The following is a 19144-nucleotide window of genomic DNA, read 5'->3' on the forward strand; positions in this document are numbered from 1 at the left end:
ACTTGAACCAATTGGGTTGGCTATACCATAGGGAGTTTTCTCTAACACCCGTTATTGATTGGTATTGGCTTAATGGGGTTGGAATGGTAGAAGAGCTGGAAAGATATTAGCAAAAGCAATATGGGGGAGATAGGTTTACTTATAGATGTAATGGGTAGCGCAATCTTTTCTTGATTCAAGGGAAGGGTTTTAGGGAATTGTATGTGGAATTCGTTGCTATGGTTAATTTTGAAGAACAGAATAGTGATCGAAGATTCAAGCAAGCTCTTGCACTTCGACCGGGAGGAATCTATAGAGAATGTAGCATACTTGAGTTTGCTTGGAGAATGGGATTATACACGGAAGATGAAACATGATCTCCGGATTTCATTTGATTTTTATAGGATTGTGTTTCAGACTTCACTGTCGGGATGATTGATGAGCAGTTTCGGAGGAATATTGCAAATCATGAATATAGTTCTCGGGATTCTCACGAGGGGAATATTCGATCACCAATTCATAGATCATTGTGTTGTCTAATTACATTCACCATCAATCACAAGCACCACGGTGATAAAGTACCATCACGAAATCTCTTCTAAATTTGGAGCATTATTACGCTGGGAATATTTTGTGATCTCTCTGATATGTTAGCAAGATTCTTGGGACTAAGGCGGTAAATTCTCGGTTCAGTAGTCCAACCACGGGATGACATTTAGTTACGTGATTGGCACGTTCTTATGGGATATTGAGTACAATTTTTTTAAAAAAATTTGACATGATTTAAGGATTATGATCTAACAACTCAATTTTTGGGTCTTATGCGTGTTGTGGTCAATTTGGGTGGGGGATATGGCATACCCCTGGAAGATGAAGAAGTACCATTGGAGCATCCCAAGGAACAACCACGGCCACGAGGATGAAGGAACGTGAGGGCTAAAGGGGAGCAGGGTCATCCTCAACAACAATTTAAGGAAGTTGTCCTCACCGACCTATTTCAAAGTTGGGCCTATACTTATTTAGTCAATCCACGTGGAGGAGTGAACTTTCATAATGAAGCCACGGACATCTTGTTTTCACATTTACACATCGAGTGTCCTCCCACCATGCCACCTCACTATCCCTACACACCGACTTGGGAAGAGCTTTGGGCGTTAGGACAGCACGACAGGGCCGGGCCGAGTGGAGTAAGAAGAGATGGAGATGATGACTGAGTTTCTTTATCCTTTATATTTTTAGTTTTTATTTTATCTTCTTAGTTTATTTTTCATGTGTTTAATTTGTGTGTTTTTATTTTTATTTGGTTTTTTTGAAGACATGTAAGCAAATGGTAGATGTTGGTTTTCTTGTTACAACCAATGGTTTGTTTAGATAGTAGAATTATTAGAATGTCAAGAGAAAAAGAAAGTTGTGAGTGTTAAAGATAAGAACCAAAGACCACACCTTTTGATAAGTGCCGGTGATACTCGTGTGTAATTTTAGAAAATAATGGGAAGAGTTATAGAAAATATGGTCTTAAAATGCGTCTTAACACCTTAATAGGGTAATAGCCTTTGAACAATGTGAAGGTTTTAAGAAGATATGCAATCTATCATGCCGAGTTCTCACGGCGTGAGCTCTTTACCTCACGTAGTGAGCTTGATACAAGCACGATTCAAAAGAATTTTACTCTAGACTCATGACGTGACTCTCTATACTCACGATGTATGATATGAAAGTCATGATTTTGCTCTTTATTTCGACCATGAAACGTGGAGTATGTTTTCCCACGTTTTGGCTAAAGTAAAGTTTTTACTTTGAAGATTTTATGTGCAACACTTTTCGAATATGAAAGTTTATGATTCACAATTTTTCGGTGAATTCAAGGGTATCAGTAAAAGTCCAAATTCTAGTTACATATTCCAGATGTTTCAGTTTTCCACACACTATCAAGATATCAATCTCACCACTGCCACCGCAGGGGATTCTGTTCATTTTTCTCATTTTTTATTTTTTTATAGTTTTATGTATACAATGAGGGTTTTGTATGAAATAAGTGTGGAATACGGGTTGAAAAAGGAATATAAGTTTAAAAATAGAAAAAATTTCTAGATTAGGAAAACTTAAAAAAAAATTAAATGGTTTAACTTTTAATCTAGTGATAAATGAAAATTTAAAAAAATTAAAAAAATTAAAAAAATTAAAAAAAATTAAAAAAAAAAAAAAAAAAAAAAAAAAAAAAAAAACTTAAGTTGCTAGTGTTGCGTGGGATAATCCAATGCGAGGACAAATATTTAATTGAGCTAATATATTTTATAGTATATTTGTGGCTTCCCAGTCCTAGTGAAAAGTCATGAGATATGAAATGTAATCTGGTTGTTCTAATGACATTAACTTTTTGCAGCGTATACCTGAAATTCATCTAGAAGAGCTTATATAGTCATTGCACTTAGATTAATAACTTTAACCAATAAAGATTGAAGTTTAGCTCTCTTGCTTAAGTATGTATGATTTAAGAGAAAAAAGTTATATATATATATATATATATATATATATATATATATATATATATATATATATATATATATATATATATAAGAGAAACTAAAAAGTTGAAAGAATTTTGGCGCTATCAAAATATGAATATCAAAAGATCAAAAATTCTGAAGAATCAAAAAATCAAAGATATCAAAAATCAAACGAGAAGGTGTTGAATTCAAAGAAATCGAAAAACAAATATCAAAGAGGAGATGAATTCGAAAGCTCCATTGTGGTATCAAAGTTGTAATTCTTTCTAGATCATATGTATGCTTGGGTAACTTAACCAAAAATATCTTAAGGTTAAGAAATATTTCTGAGGATGGATTTGGAGGGTTGCAAAAATGAATTTCGTACAAAATAAGGGGTGAACATTCATACGGATTGTAAGTATTTAGGATTGAGAAGTATTTAGGAATATTAAACACGAATATGCACATTGAGGTCTTGTTATAATGGTTGAGTTCTAAATGGTTTGTCTTATGTGATGTTGGTGATGAGAGTTTAATTTAAAATTTTAGTTTTGATTGAGGGCAAGCAAAACATAAGTATGGGGTATGTTGATATATATATATATATATATATATATATATATATATATATATATATGCATTATTTTAGTATATTTATGCTACATTTTAGTTGATAATAAAGATATTTGGTACTTATAATGTTTAAATTCTATTTTGTAGCTAAATATGACATTCTTGGAGAAAACGGACTAGAAGTGACAAACATTGGAACTTGAAAAGACTGGAGCTTAACAGGGCTTTAAAAAAAGAACCAAGCCCAAACACTCCCCATGACATGGAAAATGAGCACCATGTCATGTTTGTAAGAAAAGGATCACAATGTTTGTGCAAAAATAGAACTCACGACGTGAGCCTTATAATTCTTAAAATGTGAGGGTAAAACGTTCTAGAAGATCATTACGCGGAAGCCAAGTTTCCTTGATAGATATGAATTGATACTAGCTCACAATGTGAGACCTTAATGCTGACGATGCGAGGAAGGATTTAAGTAAATTATAAATACTCCGTTACACATTCGATTGAAAATGTTGGATCTGATTTCCTGGAGTTATAGTCGAATTCAGAAGTCAGAGGAGAGCAAAAAACAACCATTGCAATAGATAACGATTCGAGAGTAAAAGATTAGAAGATCATACATCGCATTCGGTTTGCATTCATTCAATCATGTTGAATTTTTATGATTTATTGTGTTTACCTTCTACCATGAGTAGCTAATTTAGTAGTCTTTTGTTTAGTTAGATCAAACCTAAAACTATGAGTTAATTTCTTATTTTGTGGATTATATGAATTTGGTTTATGCATGTGTTTGATTATCATTACCTGGCATGTTAATGTTGTCATCTTTGTTGCTTTAACTCAAGTTAAGTGTAGTTTATTGACCATTTGAATTACATGAACTTGTTTACATAGTAGTTTATAATCATTAAATTGCTAGAGCTAGGATAATCACGTCTTAGATTAAGTGATAAAGGTAACAACTTTAGTTGTGTTAGAGAACATAATTTGACCATAATTACGTTTAATTAATTGTCTTCAATATAGATAATTATCTTAGATATATCTCACATAGCCCAATCATCATTAAAAATCAATTTTGTGTTTGATTGTGTATGATCATTACATAACAGTTCATGAATTGGTAAAAATATTAATAAAATCGGATCAAGATTGCTAATTACATATAAATTGGTAACAATTTTATTAACCATAGATAAGAACTAACCATAGGAAGAAGGTGGATTTGAGACTAAACGAAAGTGTTTTTAATACCTTGATCACATTTGTTTTTAGTTAAGTGTTTGTTAAGTTTTGAGTTAATCTGAACTTACAAAATTAGATAAAAACGCCCACTTTAGTTAATTGTTTTTAGATTAATTTTTAGTAGTTATATTATTAGCTAAATCTGTTCCCTGGGTTCGATACCAAACTTACTTTACTATACAATAAACTGATTAGGTACACTGCCTATAATTGCATTAGTAGATAAGTAGTTTGGTTTATAAATTTAAAGCTAGATAGGTATAGTTTGTGGGCATCAGCAGACGAAACACATTGAGATCGATTGTCACATCATTTGTTATTACTTACAGCACATGACCATATCATTTTCGTTTGTACCATCAACCTTGCACATTGCTGATATTTTTACAAAGGCTCTGTCAGCGTTTCAGTTTCTTTTTTGCATGACAAACTCTCAATGCTTATTGTTGTGACATTGTAAGTTTGAGGGGGATGTTAACCCATATGTTATTAGCCCACATGTTTATGAGCTTTTTACCTTTAGCCCTTTAGGGTTTAGTCTCTTTGCTATATATATATATATATATATATATATATATATATATATATATATATATATATATATATATATATATATATATATTCAACTTATTCTTCTATGTAGCTCTAACACTTTCTAATGAAGAACTAGCTTTTCTCTTTTTTTTCTCTCTTTCAAATATGAATATTGTTCTATCATAATATATTATTGTCATTTTAGTTTTAATATGCTATAAGTATTTTAAAGAGTCATGATCCCTTAGGATGGTATGAGTAGAACTCACTCAACTCACTTACAAATCAACTCCACATTAGTTTTCTTTATTATCTTTCTCTCATCTTCCCAACCCATAACACATGGAATCAATATAGTTTCCAACCTACTTAATTAAAAACATACGAAACAAAATATCGTACGGATCCTTAAGTTATTAGTGTATATATATATATATATATATATATATATATATATATATATATATATATATATATATATATATATATATATCCCTATTCTAATAAATGAATAGGTTTAATCTCCTATTGACAAGTGGTGTTATATTAGAACTCTCATTAAAATTATATGTCCCTTATCATGCCACTTGTCAATATATTAATTATTCATTTAAAATTTTAAAATTTAAATTTGCCACCCTAATTACATTAAATTTTAAATTTCAAATTTCAAATTTTTTCACTTTAATTATATTGAATTAATAACATTAGATTAAAAAAACAAAATAAAATTAATACAGATTTTAATATGATATAATTTCACGTATTTATTTAAATCAACGATTATACCTTTATACAACTAAAAAAAATATATGTTAAGTAATAATTTATTTAAAATAATTGATTAATAAATTTGATTTTTAATATAAAATTTTAATTAATTTTATAACCATGATTCTCACGGGTTATAAACTAGTATATATATATATATATATATATATATATATATATATATATATATATATATATATATATATATATATATATATATATATATATATTAAATTGGGTTCCTCAACTTGCCAAAGAGGTTGCATGCGATCCATGTGTAAAGTCGAAGCAGCTACCTTGATGGTACCGCCGACCCAAGGGCCTCACTCGGCTTCTACTCCGTCCACCCTTACGCAAGAAAAGCTTTCGTATTATGGGTTTGAAAAAATCAGTTTAAAAACCACTCATTCAATAACCAAATATTTTTTTAGATTTGTTTGTTTTTTAAAAAAACTAGTCAATAAACTATTTTGAAATTCAAACCAAACATTTTTATGGGGTAAATATTTTTAAAGTGTCAAAACATATAATTTTAAAGGGTTAAAATATATTTAATTAATTTTTGGCTTTTTATTTTTGTACTCCACCCTAAAAAACTCCAATCTATTTTGAACTATATCAATTAGTTTTTATTATTTCAATTTTAAGCCCTGGTAAAAAATTGACCGTAGGTCTGGCATGTTCCCAATAAATATTATTTATTTTATTTATTTACTATATTGTTTTTCTATATCCTTCTTTTTCTATATTTAAACATTGGAACTTCTTTTTCACATTCTTTCGGTAATAATAATTAAACTCATATATTACTACTATTTTATTTTGTTTTCATATATTGTTATAAAATATTATATTTGCAATAAAAATATAATTTTTTTATTATATTAAAACAATATGTAAGCATACATTATTTCTAATAAGAATAAAGATTTATATTATATAATAAAAATATAATTATTGTTTATGTAAAAGAATAAAAAAAAATATATGATTAATGCAATATAATAATATTTAATAATAATTTTAATATAAAACATTAATATTTTCGTTTTGAAACAATATATTCAGATTTTATTTTATTTATTATTTTATTTTTTTGCAAATGCCTCACAAATTTGTTTTTAAAAGATTTGTATTAATATATGTATTTATTAACATTATAATTTTTGTCTTCTAAAAAGACAACCATTTTTTAAAACACAAAATGACAAACGATATATTTTTTTATTTAATATTACGGTGATGTTTCCTATGAATCATTTGCATCGTTTGTCATTAAAAAAAATTACTTTTTGTTTAGTTTAATTTTTAAAAAACAAACATTTTTCAAGAAATATTTACTTTTTAATATTTTTTTTCCTAAAATTTGGTATTTATAATCATTTATCTTGTAAAAACATTTAAGAGAAAATTTAAAAAATAATAAAGTAAGTCAAAATTTAATTGAATATAACAAAATAATAATAAAGTTTGAAAAAAATTTAATAATTTGTTATGATAAAATAATAAAATTAATAAAGTTAATATAATGATCGAAAAATGTAATGATGAAGTAATAAGGTAAGGAGAGAGAAAAAAAACTTTTTTCGGAAAAAAATACATACCATATTAAAGTAGGTATAGAATGGTGTAACAATGTAAATTTTCAAAACAATTTCTCATTTTTCAGACAACATAAACCATCATTTAATATTCTGAAATCACATGTGTAACCAATGTCATTGTAACAAAATACATCCCATGATCATAAAACAGTTCCTTCGTCAGTGTGTACAAATCACGCCGGCGCCTTGCCACGGTCCTCGCTAGTACCTGAAACACATAACCAACAACAGTAAGCATAAATGTTTAGTGGGTTCCCCAAAATACTACTTACGCACATACGCCTTTCCAGGCCCTGACCTTCCGGTCCATGTGTCTCAGGGGACTTCCGTCCCGAATCGGTAAACCTTCCGGTCCTACCTTACAGTCCTCATCACAATGCCTTCCGGCCCATAACATATATGCCTTCCGGCCCATAACATAATGCCTTCCGGCCTATATCAAGCATTGCATACATAGCACATATAAACGATTAACTTATCATATACGATGCATACAACTCACAACATACCCGACCTTCCGGTCACACAATAAAACCCTTCCGGGTACAGTATAGTGAGAAAACTCACCTCGTGGGAAGTCTAGAATCTCACGTGCTCGCTATCTCCGAATCCCAAACGAAGACTTAACCTCGCCTAATCATAACGAATATCATTTTAATTAATATAGACTTCCACCACTAGACTTCACCCCTTATTAACATTCCTCAGAGGGGTAAAAGACCATTTTACCCTCCCTTGACTCAAGGTCCACAAGTTGACCAAAACCCTAAAAGTCAGCAAAAGTCAACATCTTCAGTACGCGGGGCGTACAGACTGATGTACGCGGGGCGTACATCGCCAACTCAATAGTCGGGGTCTCCACCCAGTACGCTGCGCGTACTGGGAGTTACGCCCAGCGTAATAGTCAGATCTATACACACTTCATTTCTGGTCTTAATCGGTTAAGTCACTACTTCAACTTCTAGATCCGGCCTTATTTAAGCATCCTTACTCATAAAGTCGGAACCTTTAAGCCTTTGCATGGCTGTAAAGGCTCTTACACTCCTTAACACCTTTCCATTTCAACTCAAGGATCTAGATCTCATGCATGGATAATCATTCACGTCCAAGATTACATTTTTATGGATCTACAACTCAAATGGACCAGAAATATGATGGATCTAAGCTAATGGAGACCACTTGCTCATAAAGTCTCCACCTTTGGGACCAAAACCCTAGAAAATGGTCCATAAAGCATACCACAAAATCTACAAGTCAAGATCCGAACTTTTTACCTTAGAAAGAAGCTCCAACCTTTGCTAAGCCCGGATCTACACTTGAACACCAGCTTCTAGCCTTCACAATGGACTCTTCTTCTCCTTTGATACCTTGAAATGACACCACCAAGCTTAGAACACTCACAAAAGGGCTAGGAACGAAGGGACACTCTCTTAGGGTTTCTTTCTGAGGGATGGTGGCTGAGGTGTCAAGCCATCTCATTCCTTTTATAGCCAACCACATGAATTAGGGTTTTTAGGTCTGGACCAGTTACGCCCAGCATAACCTTGGGTACGCCCAGCGTACCCGAGGGGGGATGCGTATAAATGAAGCACGCGAGTACGCGCATCGTACTCCTTGTATGCCCAGCGTACTCGCCCAACATAAAAGCCCTAAAATGACAACAATTAAAGATGAAGGTCTAAATAAAAGGGTACCTGGATTTCGGGCTGTTACAATTCTCCCCCACTAGAACCAGACTTCGTCCCCGAAGTCTTATACCGAAAATAATTCCGGATACTGCTCCTGCATCTCGGACTCGGACTCCCATGTCAGCTCAGACCCCTTTCGATGCTGCCACTGCACTTGCACCAAGGGTACTTCCTTGTTCCTCAGAACCTTAACCTTTCGATCCCTGATTGCCACCGGTCTCTCAATATAGTTCAGGCCCGCATCCACCTGAATATCCTCTAATGGTACTACTGCCGACTCGTCGACAATACATTTCCTCAACTGCGACACATGGAAGGTGTCGTGAATCTGTCCCAGCTCCGCAGGTAGATCTAAACGGTAGGCTACCCTGCCTATCCTCGCGATTACCCTGAAAGGTCCAATATATCGAGGCCCCAATTTGCCCTTCTTCCTGAATCGAATCACTCCTTTCCAAGGAGAGACCTTTAAGACTACAAGGTCACTAACCTGAAACTCGAGCTTGGACCGACACCTGTCCGCATAACTCTTCTGGCGACTCTAAGCGGTCAACAATCTCTGCCTGACCTGCTATATCTGCTCTGTCGTCTGAAGCACAATCTCTGTACTACCATTACCCGATGCCCCACCTCTCCCCAGCAGATGGGGGTCCGACACCTCCTCCCATACAACAGCTCAAAGGGTGGCATACCAATGCTCGAATGATGGCTGTTATTGTACGAAAACTCTGCCAAGGGTAAGTAAGTGTCCCAACTCCCTCCAAAATCCAAAACACACGCTCGGAGCATATCCTCGAGCGTCTGAATCGTCCGCTCACTCTGCCCGACCGTCTGTGGGTGGTATGCGGTACTGAAATGCAGTCTTGTACCCAACTCCTCGTGAAACTTCTTCCAAAATCTGGAAGTAAATCGCACGTCTCGATCTGAAACAATCGACATCGGAACCCCATGCCGCGATACCACCTCCCTCACATACAACTCTGCTAACCTCTCAGCAGAAGAGCTCTCATTGATAGCAAGAAAATGAGCGCTCTTCGTCAACCTGTCCACAATCACCCAAATTGCATCAACTCCTATCGCATTCCTTGGCAATTTGGTGATAAAGTCCATGGTAATCAGTTCCCACTTCCACTCGGGAATCTCCAGCGGCTGCAGCTTACCATGCGGACGCTGGTGCTCGGCCTTAACTTGGCGACAATTTAGGCACCTCTCGACGAACCATGCAACATCCCTCTTCATACAGAGCCACCAATACTCCTTCTTTAGGTCCAAATACATCTTAGTAGCCCCGGGATGGATCGAGAACTTCGATCGATGTGCCTCCTCCGTCAGAATTGTACGCGTCCCGCCCACAAATGGTACCCAAATCCGACCCTGAAATGTCATAAGTCCCCGACTATCGGTAACGAACTCCGACACCTGCCCAACGACCCGCTCCCGCTTTCGGTTTTCTGGTCTCGCAGCCTCAGCCTGGGCCTCTCGGATGGTGTCCAAAATCGGAGTCATCACCGTCAACCTCATACACACATCTCGGATCGAGGCGCTCTCCGACCTATGGCTCAACGCATTGGCTACGACATTAGCCTTGCCCGGGTGGTACAGGATCTCACAATCATAATCCTTCACCACATCCAACCATCTCCTCTGGCGCATATTCAGGTTTGGTTGATCCATCAAGTACTTCAGACTCTTGTGGTCCGTGTATATGGTACACCGAACCCCATATAGATAGTGCCGCCAGATCTTGAGGGCAAACACCACAACCCCCAACTCCAGATCGTGGGTGGGATATCTCGACTCATGAGGCTTCAGCTGCCTCGATGCATACGCTATAACGTGCCCCCTCTACATAAGCACTGCCCCTAACCCAGATATAGATGCATCACAATATACCACAAAATCCTCCATCCCTTCCGGGAGTGCGAGCATCGGGGCCTCGCACAACTTCTGACGAAGGGTCTCAAATGAGGACTGCTGCTCCGGGCCCCAAGAAAATGCAACACCCTTCCGGGTCATCTTGGTAAATGGAACGGCGATCTTGGAGAAATCCCTAATAAACCTCCGATAATAGCCGGCCAATCCCAGAAAGCTCCTGATCTCAGTGGGTGATCTCGGAACCTCCCATCTCATCACTGCCTCAATCTTGGCCGGATCGACCAATATTCCTTCCTGGTTAACAAGGTGTCCTAGGAACTGGACCTCTCGTAACCAGAACTCACACTTGGAGAATTTGGCATACAGCCTCTCCGATCTCAGAACTCCAAGGATCTCCCTCAAATGCTCCTCATGCTCCTCTCTAGACCTCGAATATACCAAAATATCATCAATGAATACGATCACCGACCGATCCAGCATCGGCCTGCACACCCTGTTCATGAGATCCATGAACGCAGCTGGGGCATTGGTGAGCCCAAAAGGCATCACCACAAACTCGTAATGTCCATAACGAGTTCTGAATGCAGTCTTCTGGATATCTTCATCCCGAACCCTCATCTGATGATAACCCGACCTCAAGTCTATCTTGGAGAACCAAGATGCCCCCTGCAACTGATCGAATAGATCATCGATCCTAGGTAATGGATACCGGTTCTTGACCGTCAACTTGTTCAACTCCCGATAATCGATACACATCTAGTGTGAAACATCTTTCTTCTTGACAAAAAGGATCGGTGCTCCCCAAGGCGAGCTACTCGGTCGAATAAACCCCTTCCCGAACAGCTCCTGAAGCTGCGAGGATAACTCCTGCATCTCCGGCGGCGGGAGGCGATAAGGTACCTTGGTGATAGGTGCTGCTCCCGAAATCAAGTCAATACGGAACTCCACTTGTCTTTCCGGAGGCACACCCGACAGTTCCTCGGGAAAAACATCTGGGAACTCGCGCACTACCGGAACCTCGTCAACTGAACTTGGCCTCCCAGTGGCCACTTGTGCCTCCATCACATAGGCTATGAATCCACTGCAGCCCTACTGCAAACTCTGCCTCGCCCTGGCAGCCGAACAGAATGATGACCCACACCGGGTCCCCTCGCCATACACAGTAAGTGTAACATCCAAAATTTCGAAACAATTAAAACTTCTAAAAATCACCCATTTTATTAACATTGTTGCAAAAATGTTTTCAATACATTATTAAACAGAGTAATTTCCCAGGTTCATTTCATAAAACACCAACGCGTGGAACGGTACGATCACGCCTTTGCCTTGCCACAGACTCTTGAGAACCTTAAACATAAAACCACAACTGTAAGCCCGAAAGCTTAGTGAGATACCCCCAGAATACCAACCACATATACGCCTTTCCAGGCCCTGACCTTCCGGTCCATGTGTCTCAGGGGACTTCCGTCCCTGCTGGGTAAACCTTCCGGTCCTACCCACGCCGACCTTCCGGTCCATCACACAACATAATCGCCTTCCGGCCCATAACATATTGCCTTCCGGCCCATAACATATATTGCCTTCCGGCCCATAAGCATAAAATGCATATACAACATAACGAATAATCATATAGCAGTTCATAGACAACAATCGATCAACAGATTACATATCATAGCATTACTCTAACAAGATACCGGTCTAGCCGGTCACTATCATAACATTACCCTATGAATCAGTCAACATACTAAATGCATACATATGCCTTTCCAGGCCATGACCTTCCGGTCCACATAGTAATGCCTTCCGGCCTGCAATATATAATGACAGCTACCCGGATTTCCATCCGGTAAGAAGGGTCGGCCTTGGTGCCATAAACCCTAGCGATATAGTGAGGATAACTCACCTCGAAACTGCCGACTGAACAGATAGCTCAAGCTGCTCCGATCACTGATACGATCTCCACCTCTGGATAGCCACCAATGCACTGAACTCAAACGATAAACAACAATTACCAAAATACCCTTGGAACCACTAGTCAATCCTTGGTCAAAGATAAGGTCAAAGTCAACCCCTGACTGACCCTACTCGCCGAGTCAACCCTATGACTCGTCGAGTCCCCATACTCAGAACTTCACTTAACCCGCGACCTAACTCGCCGAGTCACCCCAAGACTCGCCGAGTTCAACGACTCTGAGTCCACTCGCCCTTAACTCACTGATTCCTTAAGACACCCTTTCTACACGTCGAGTATCCCCTTTTTTTACTCGACGAGTTCCTCCTGGAAGAATCGCGGGGCCACCCCGACTCAACTCGCCGAGTCTGAAGAACAACTCGACGAGTCCCAGTTATTCTTCAAGCTACTCGTCGAGTCTGTTCATCGGACTCGGCGAGTCCATGCCATGCAGTCGATCAAACTGCTTCCTGAGATAAGTATTGTCCCGAAATACACAAGCATGGGACCTTCTGGACCTCTAAGGTCCTAATACAGGGTTATAGTCGTTTGGGTAACAAGGTACTAATCCATCTAATCACCAAATGGGTTCCATAAACCCTAAATCCATGCACACATCAACATAACAGAAGAAAATCCGAAATATTACTTGAATAACGCACTCTCTGTGTCCCCAAACCGCAGAACTCGAATCCCTTGCTGTTCCTTTAGCCAAAACTCTTCTCCTCCTTGCACAACAATTTCTTCAAGGCCCTAATATCCTTCAATCTTGCTCTAGATGCCCACAGCCGTTTAGGGTTCTTCTCAGTCGACTAAAGACGGACAATGACGGCCTATAAGTGCCTCTTATACGTCCCAAACCTGAACGGTTAGGGTTTTCGCCAAACAGTGCAGACTCGCCGAGTCCATATCTGGACTCGTCGAGTCTAGTCGCGACCCGCGACCCGGTCTGCGATCCTACTCGGCGAGTCTAGGCTCCAACTCGCCGAGTCCCCTCTTAAAACACCCCCAAAATCATAATTATATCAATATTGGGAATTCCGGGCTGTTACAACTCTCCCCCACTAGAACTAGACTTCGCCCTCGAAGTCTCACTCTGAAAATAGCCCCGGATGCTGCTCCCACATATCACGTTCCAGATCACAGTTCATTTCCGATCCCCTCCGGTGCTGCCACTGAACTAACACCAGAGGTATCTCCTTATTCCTCAGAACCTCGATCTTCCGTTCTCTGATGACCACAGGCTTCTCGGCATAATCCAGGCTTGCATCCACCTGCATGTGTTCTAATGGAACCACTGCCGACTCATCGGCTATACACTTCCTCAATTGCGACACATGAAAAATGTCGTGGATTTGTCTCAGATCCGTGGGCAACTCCAAACGTTAGGCCACCCGGCCTACCCCCGCAATCACATGAAAAGGCCCAATATACCGGGGCCCCAACTTGCCCCTCTTCCTGAATCGAATCACTCCTCTCCAAGGAGAGGCCTTCAGGAGTACGAAATCACCGACCTGAAACTCAAGCTCGGACCGGCGTCTGTCTGCATAACTTTCCTGTCGGCTCTGGGCGGTCAATAACCTCTGTCTCATCTGCTGAATCTGCCCTGTCGACTGCAGCCCGATCTCTGTACTGTCCATCGCTCTCTGTAACCGAAAATTACCCAAGATGCAACTCTGCTCTAAATCTTAACAATCACTCGACCCATAAGGGTTAGGAACCATGAACCACCGGATCCCCGATCCAAAGCCCACTTTGTCCATTCCGGACCGACTGAGGGACCCACTCTCACTCTCAGAGCAACTCTCACGAGTTCTCCTCTTGCAATCACATACACCTGCTGAACTAGCCCCAACGCCCGCAGGTTGGAAGACCCGATACACTGATGATATCCTCGAACATCTCCCAAGATGAGCCACTCCATCCACCCTACACTCTGATCAGAATCACACTGAGAATTTAAGATTCTCTCCCCGCCTGCATCCCTTCTGAGCCTCAACAGACATCCCCAAACCGGATGGGTTCCTACTTCGCTGCCGCGAACACGATGCTCGAAGCCATACTCGAAATACTCTAACCATAACTCTGCTCTACAGCTTTCATTCTCGTGAACTTGCACTCCCCTTCGGAGTTACACACGTTTCTCTTTTCCTTCCAAGGGACCCTCTTGGCCATAATGCCACTCCAACCGGTGCCACGGTGCTTGCCCCAAGCGACACCACCCTTTTTGCGTAACCGCTATTCACATACTCTGGTTCTCATTGCAGGGGCTCTCAATCCCATGCACTCTCTCCACTCATCAAAATCACTGCCTCAACTAAACAAGATCACTAACCCGGGGCCAGACCTTCCAATGCAATCACACTACAACATACACCATCCGCAATCTTAGACGGATCCAGCAATACCAACAGAGTCTCCAGCATGACTGGACCAACTCTCATAACACATACTAGCCACTCGAGGCTATATCTCTGTGGGTCCGTACACCCAAACTCTGCGAACCCTCAGGTTCTAACTCTGGGAACCTTCCGGTTCCAGCTCTAGAAACATGCACAACATAATCCCGTGGGATTAATGCAGTACAACCCATCACGTATCTCAAACATACAAATACTCTGATCGCATAACCCCGGTTACTTACTCAAGCTTGATCCCGGCCTGCTCCCAGGCCTCCACAATCAAATGCCCTAGGTCTGTATCCCGCCCCGCGTACTCGACAATCGCTCTTGTCAGCCTATACTCTGAGCTGATAGAACACTGCTGAATCCCAACAGCTAAGCACCCTCACATACTTAACGATCTCCCGGAGAATTCTCCAATTCTCCCCCACTAAAGCACTGACTAACTGCCACCGATCATCATTAACGACCTTTCAGAACAATCCTGCACAAAGAGAACATTTACACACTGACTGCTTCCCACAAACATAAGCAACCCTCAACAAAACACATCTCCTCCCTGATCAACCCACTCAAAAGAATCCGGTCTTTCAATTATCCACTCTACGACTGCAGATGCTACCCGACATTCAACCCAGTGCCGCATCTCCATTAACAACCCTCACGAACGATAACCAACGGAATTCCCAACAATAACCCGCAACCAAACCCACAGCCTGCCAAAGGATGAATACCACATCGAAAACCGCACAAGACTACCGGCACCAAAACACCAAACTATAACCATACCAAACCATCAGGGAACAACGAATGCCAAAGCGAAAACCTGAAGCACCAATCCATAACCATGCCCAACCCGCGAAACAACGAATACCGCATCGAAATCCACACCAGATACCAGCATGAACAATACGCCACAATCAACGCAAGGCAATCAAGACATCAAGAAAGCCTCATACCCGCAGCTGCCTCCGGCACTGCTCCGTCTCCCTCTGCCGCAAGCCGATAAGCACGACCCTAAGCCCTTGGGGCTCCGCTCCATCCTGTCCTCCTCCTGAACTCCTCGAGGTGGCCGGTGCTAGAGCCTGCACCGGTCCTGCAGAAAGCTGTGGATAGTTGACCCTCAAATGTCCAACCTGTTGTCAATGGTAACAAATCCTCGAATCCCGAATCGGCACTGACTGCCGACAGTCCCGTGCACCGTGCCCCTCCTTTCCGCACTTGCGGCATGCACCACCGGACCAACAAGCTCCGGTGCCGTCCCTCCCACACTTCCCACAAGTGTGGCCGCTCCGATCCCCCATTCTAACATCTACGGTCCTGGACCGTTTCGGCGCCGACTGCGACTGCATCGGGGCCTGCCTCAGCTCACGCAACTGTAAATCAACCTCTAACTCATGCTGCATGGCGGCCTCCTGCAACACCAACAAGGTCTCGCACCTCTGCGCAGACACGAACTGTCTGATATCCCCCTTGAGCATACTCAGATATCGGGACATCTGAGCCTGCTCCGAAGCGAACTCAGGGCAAAACATCGCCCTCTCAATAAACATCCTGGTGATCTCAGTCACCGACTCCAAATCCTGCTTCAGCTCAAGGAACTTCCGAGCCAATCTCTCCTTTTCATCCCGCGGAACATAGCGAGTACTGAACGTCTCTCTGAATTGATCTCATGAAACTGCAGCCCTCTGCGCATCGGAAAATGACCTCGTAGTCAATCTCCATCAATCCTTCGCTCCTAGCCTCAACAGGTTCAGAGCACACCTCACCCTCTGATCAGCAGGGCATAAACTCGTGGAGAAATACCCCTCCACGTCTGATAACCATCTCATAGCAACAATCGGGTCCTGAACCCTATCGAATGTGGGAGGCTTCGTATAATAGAAGTCCCGATACTGAAAACCCCGACTAGCTCCTCCCCTTGCCGCTGCCACAGCCGTTGTAGCCGCCGCGACAACCGTCTCTGCGAGAGCCGCATATCGCTCATCGAAATACTCAATCATGGCGGTATTGATCGACCCAAACAACTCCGGCAACTCAGCCCGGAACAATGCAGCAACCCCATCACACAGGATCTCACGAATCCTCGCATCCCGCTCGCTCGTGCTCGTCTGATCGATAACCTTCGACGGCACTGATCCACCCGGAACTCGCTCTCCACCTCCCGATCCTGATCCGGATCCACTATCATCATGCCTCGAGATCTCCATAATGAAGACACCCTACCAATCTCAGACACTTCCCAAAATCCTGGAATCCAACTCTCGCAACCCTACCCTAGAGGCCATGGTTTCCCTGATACGCGTATGGGTCCTGTGCTTTCAGTAGTACGGGCCCATACTACCTTCCACACCTACCCATATTTGTATGAAGTACTACCACAATACCCTAGGGAACATGCATAACAACTATTAACCCTCACCACTAGAGGAACACTGATAACATCCCATAAGGGACCCTAGGCTACAGGCATCACATATCAGGCAACATTATCATGAATTCCTGAAGATCCCTAGCCTAACTCTAGCATGCTGTTCTATCAAGCTCAAATAAACAAATATCATGTATGGTATCTTGGGGTTACTTACTGGCTCCGGCTGATCGTACCTCCGCGTCCTCCTTTTACTAAATTTGAAAACCATTTTAATTTCTCATTTTAATTTCTCTTTTTAAAATCCTCCTCGATTTGAGACTGGAGTCACACGAATGTTTCCCCAATTCACTCAAACCAAGGCTCTGATACCAACTTGTAACATCCAAAATTTCGAAACAATTAAAACTTTTCAAAATCACCCATTTTATTAACATTGTTGCAAAAAGGTTTTCAATACATTATTAAACAGAGTAATTTCCTAGGTTCATATCATAAAACACCAACGCGTGGAACGGTACGATCACGCCTTTGCCTTGCCACAGACTCTTGAGAACCTAAAACATAAAACCACAACTGTAAGCCCGAAAGCTTAGTGAGATACCCCCAGAATACCAACCACATATACGCCTTTCCAGGCCCTGACCTTCCGGTCCATGTGTCTCAGGGGACTTCCGTCCCTGCTGGGTAAACCTTCCGGTCCTACCCACGCCGACCTTCCGGTCCATCACACAACATAATCGCCTTCCGGCCCATAACATATCGCCTTCCGGCCCATAACATATTGCCTTCCGGCCCATAACATATATTGCCTTCCGGCCCATAAGCATAAAATGCATATACAACATAACGAATAATCATATAGCAGTTCATAGACAACAATCGATCAACAGATTACATATCATAGCATTACTCTAACAAGATACCGGTCTAGCCGGTCACTATCATAACATTACCCTATGAATCAGTCAACATACTAAATGCATACATACGCCTTTCCAGGCCATGACCTTCCGGTCCACATAGTAATGCCTTCCGGCCTGCAATATATAATGACAGCTACCCGGATTTCCATCCGGTAAGAAGGGTCGGCCTTGGTGCCATAAACCCTAGCGATATAGTGAGGATAACTCACCTCGAAACTGCCGACTGAACAGATAGCTCAAGCTGCTCCGATCACTGATACGATCTCCACCTCTGGATAGCCACCAATGCACTGAACTCAAACGATAAACAACAATTACCAAAATACCCTTGGAACCACTGGTCAATCCTTGGTCAAAGATAAGGTCAAAGTCAACCCCTGACTGACCCTACTCGCCGAGTCAACCCTATGACTCGCCGAGTCCCCATACTCAGAACTTCACTTAACCCGCGACCTAACTCGCCGAGTCACCCCAAGACTCGCCGAGTTCAACGACTCTGAGTCCACTCTCCCTTAACTCACCGATTCCTTAAGATACCCTTTCTACACGTCGAGTATCCCCTTTTTTTACTCGACGAGTTCCTCCTGGAAGAATCGCGGGGCCACCCCGACTCAACTCGCCGAGTCTGAAGAACAACTCGACGAGTCCCAGTTATTCTTCAAGCTACTCGCCGAGTCTGTTCATCGGACTCGGCGAGTCCATGCCATGCATTCGATCAAACTGCTTCCTGAGATAA

Source organism: Lactuca serriola, chromosome 7 (genome assembly GCF_051521515.1).
Source record: "Lactuca serriola cultivar US96UC23 chromosome 7, Lser_US96UC23_V15, whole genome shotgun sequence".
In the NCBI taxonomy this organism is placed as follows: Eukaryota; Viridiplantae; Streptophyta; class Magnoliopsida; order Asterales; family Asteraceae; genus Lactuca; species Lactuca serriola.